This window comes from Notothenia rossii (genome assembly GCF_949606895.1).
Source record: "Notothenia rossii genome assembly, chromosome: 7".
NCBI classification, from domain to species: domain Eukaryota; kingdom Metazoa; phylum Chordata; class Actinopteri; order Perciformes; family Nototheniidae; genus Notothenia; species Notothenia rossii.
In genome coordinates, this window is record NC_136905.1 from 25,377,485 (window position 1) to 25,381,895 (window position 4,411).

Genomic DNA, 4,411 nt, shown 5'->3' on the forward strand with positions numbered 1-4,411 from the left:
AAATTCCGTTCTCTTAATGTCATTTCGTCCAACGTTGTTGAATTAGAGAAGAGGGGCTTATAAACGGGATTGTATGCGGGGGTGGAGGGAGTTAAATATTAGATAAATATAACTTTGGTGCGTGTAAGAGTGAGTGTTTTTAGCAGAACCATATTGTGTCCTTTGATTATGTTGATTATTACCTGTCTGTATAATGTTGCAGCTCAGCTGATTTTGGATTGATGGCAAAGGAAGAGGGACTTAAGTGAGAGTGAAAACACAAGGTAAGTTTAATACTACTGTTTTATATAAGTAAGCATACTAAACATGTATTCTATCACTGTATTATATAAGTAATCGTGTTAGTAACCTAGTGTATGGCAGGTGGAGGGGCAGTGATGTTAAAGGTGGAGGAGCAAAACTGCAAGAAATCAAAGTTTGTTCTCCAGAGAAGAGGTTGATTTCACTTCATTTATTTCCTATTTTCTAAAGATGTGGAAATGGCAACAAAAAAAACTTGAGAGCTGTAACCAAGACAACTGTAACAACATGAGTAGAGAGCCACCAAGGTTTTTCAAGTCCCTCTCTTACTCCATTTTGCCAACCCAAACTTCCAGGTACATGACGGGACACCTTGCTTGTTTTTGTTGTTTGCGCTCCTCTGGCTGGGTGCTGGCAGGTGGAGGGCAGTGATGTTGGCAGGTGGAGGGGCAGTGATGTTACGGGTGGAGGGGCATTGATGTTAGCTGTTACACACCAGGCTCAAACTTAACACATTGCATCTTTCTTTGCAGTGTCCTTATTCCTGGAAGGGGAATCTGCAATTCCTGCAGAGTTTTGTAACCCGTTGGTCCGCACCAAAGCAAATTTTTAAAGCCTTCTTAATTGTCTCATTGCTCCATTTCATCCCCTTTGTGGTGAGTCTGCCTAATGCCTTAGGTTGGTCTTTTGAAAACGTTTTCTTATATTTGTTGTCCCTAATTTTCATTGTTTTCTTGAGAGCTGCATTTTCCTTCCTGATTTTTCTTAGTGCAGACTTTGCTTTTTTGGTGATTCCTTCTTGGCTCTTTCATTTTCGCTTTCATTTTTTAATAGATCTATTTGACTGGCGGCTGGTTCCTTCGTATGCTGACTGGCTGCTGGTTCCCTCGTATGCTGACTGGCTGCTGGTTCCCTCGTATGCTGACTGGCTGCTGGTTCCCTCGTATGCTGACTGGCTGCTGGTTCCCTCGTATGCTGACTGGCTGCTGGCTGAGTGGGTGGTGTCCACCCTCCCTGTCTCTCCTCACTAGCCATGTCCTCTCTTTCTTCACCCTCACTTTCCTTTCTCTCAGTCTCCTCATCCCTTCTTTCCTCAATCTTTGAGACTAATGTAAGTAGAAGACATGGCACTGTAGATTTTCGAACATTTAAAATATTATACCACTTAAAAATAAGAAATATGACTTTTGTTACTAAGAGTTCATACTTATTATACCTGTGTCACCTTTCACACTATAGCTGTGATCATGAGCTATGGGCTTTGTAGATACAGGTCCCGGGGTGAATCGTGGTGCAGGGGCCCTTCTCTTTTTGACCACAGGGCGATGCACGAAGATGGTGGGTATAGCCTCTGCTCTCAGCCTAGTCTTGCCCTTTGTTGTCTTGACAAACTGGTCTGCATCAAAATGTGCCTGCGGAGTGACTTGAGGTTACTTCACACACAGAACAACCCTGCACCCTGAGTCTCAACTCTGTGTTTTTCAAGCCTTTCCCTGTTTTTTTGTATTAAACAAAACATTAAGCTTTCCCAATGGTGTGGTTTTCGTTTTGTGAAAAAGTGCAAATGCAGTGTTTGTATATAATTACCTCACATATTTTTTTGCTGTTGGTCGTGAAATTGCTCCTGCTGACTTGAGCCAGCCATTTTTTCCTGCGCTCTGTGTCAGTAGGGAAGCCGTACATTCGTACTCCTTTCTCTGAGCGATTTGAGCATCCCCAGGCAGCACAGCAAACCATGGTGGCGACTAGGAGGCAGCACAGCAAACCAGGACAACACGGAGGAAAAGGCACAGACAAACTGCATGATATGCTATTCAATGTTTATTGAATTCCATGTATTTGCAATGGATGTTCCTAAAACAACACATTTAACATCATCATCATGCTGCTGCTGCTGCTGCCGCTGCTAGTCCTTTGATAGTTACCTGTCGGTCTCCTGTCCTTTCTGAAAGCCATAAAGATGACATTAGTCATTTAGATAACTTGTGTCCTCAATTACCATGGGATTACTGAAACTACCATGAATTTAAGAAAATGGTAGAAATTAATCTAATCTGAATTTTGAAGCATTCCTTTAGATCCCCTCCCTCTAAATATATCAATAAACATTAGAAAGTGATGCTCCTGACTACCATACAAGTTTAAGAAGATAATATTTCGTTTTAAAGAATTCAAAGCTATAAATAAACAGCAACAGGCTCTTTAACCAAGGCAATGTTAGCCTAACATGTAAACTAGTTGTTCACACTAATCCTAATATTATCACTTAATATTAGCAAATTCTATTTTATTTTTTAAAACATATTGATGTAAATACATACATATATCGATTTGTTGTATAAATATTGCAAATCAAAACCTTTATTCACTAATAATTACCAAAAATCGTAGTTCTATCTCCTGTTATCAATGCATTCACATTGCCCGCCATGAACTTCCGGGGAACGATCCTCGTCTGCATGAACCACGTGACGATAACCGTTTTTGGACTTCCGCTGTCGTAACTCTTCTATATATGGCGCTGGGCTAACCCATACAGTGGTGGGGCTCAAGTCAGTATTTGCAATGTAATTACATACACGCTCCCCTTGACAGTGAAACGCCACGCGTGAGGTTTAGATTATTTCCCTGTCTCAATCCAAATTGAACTGTATGAAATAAAAAAGCACATTTGTCTTGTAGTAAATAAAAAGGGCGACCTGGAGCCAATCCTGCAATTTCCCCAGAGGTGAAAAAGTTGAAAACCCAACCTCTGCAGGGATTCTCCCCCGGGAGATTTTTTGAAATACTAACATCAAATAGACATTCTGGTGCTCTCTTGAGAAGAAAAATAAATAAATATATATTACTACACGACGTATTTAAAAAAATGAATGCCATTTTAGTTTTTTGTTACTTTGCTCTGAAAGCTTTAAGGTTACAAAGCTCGCGTCTTGTGCTGCATTCACTTGCACTCGGACATTAGAGATTTTCTCTCATAAATGTCCGATGAGCCACAACTTTTCTTTCAAAACAAAGCTGCCAAATGGGGTGGCAGCTGGGGTGGCAAGGCATTTTTCTGAGGTGGCAGCTGTCACCCCATGCCACCCCGTAGAACCGCCACTGACCTCACGGGAGTCACTTATACCGTCTTTTGTTTCAATTAATGTATAATTTAGTTACAAATATGTGATATATCTGAACAACAAGGTGGTCAAAAATCATTTTATTCATTTTTTGGAAACATTTTCATGATCGCTTTTTTCGTTTTACATTTTCATTTATTATCATTTCCATTCAGTCAGTCATTAGCTATTTAAAATGTTAATTTGCTACATATCCAAACAAACAAACAAAGTGTGCAATCCAATGAATGTTAATCTAACTGTCCCATGGCTCTTATTTCTCCCGGAGGAGCGAGGAGCGATAATGGAGGAGCGATAACCGAGGAACCACCAGACCATCCTCCGATGAAATCCTCAGATACTCGCCCCGCCCCGTTACTGTGTATCGCTCACTGATTGGACGATGCAGCGCATGCACTGATCTGATGCTTCTTGACCTATGTTTATTGACATGAGAGCCGTTTCCCAGCGGAGTTAAGAAAATAAATGAAACTCACGAGAGTCACTCCTCAGTTTATACTGTGTTTTGTTTCAAGTCATGTATCATTTATTTAGTTACAAATATGTGATATACTGTACCTTCATGCCGATCTAGATTCCTCCGCTTCGCGTCGGGCTCCTGATCAGCCTGTCGGTGTTCTTTTCCCCATAATGACCGCGTCGCAGCACATTATCCCTTACATGGCCACATTCTCAACAAAGTAACGTTATGACTCCCGCTATTAATTGAAATGCTTTTATGGATTTAGAAAAGGATTTTATTGATTTAAAAAATAGTTATGTATTGATTTAAATTGACATGCATGCGCTAAGAAAAATAGTCCGTTGTTAATGTTTGAACTAACGTAGTAACGGCAGGAACTGCTTCGATAGCGTTTTTGAGGAGCTTTTTGATTATAGATTTGAAAACATCGCTGCTTGCTTTAAAAGTAGCACAATTCATTATGTCAAACCTTGGAAAGTATCTAGAATGCCTGCCCTAATGCCAAAGTAACTGGCAACTGAATATGTGTCGCCGTTTGATGTCTATGTCTGGACCGTTGCGTAAAAAGGAGGCTTTCTGCCCG

The 4,411-nt window shown here is 40.6% G+C and overlaps 1 long non-coding RNA gene across 1 annotated transcript; it reads right to left on the minus strand.

Moving 5' to 3' along the window:
- Window positions 1-1,387: 1,387 nt before the first annotated feature.
- On the minus strand, window positions 1,388-2,079 carry LOC307045883. Its single transcript, XR_013810011.1, has 2 exons — window positions 1,828-2,079; window positions 1,388-1,652 (listed from the first exon to the last, which is right to left on the minus strand). It is a non-coding gene; the product is annotated as an uncharacterized lncRNA (long non-coding RNA).
- Between the last annotated feature and the right edge of the window lie 2,332 nt (window positions 2,080-4,411).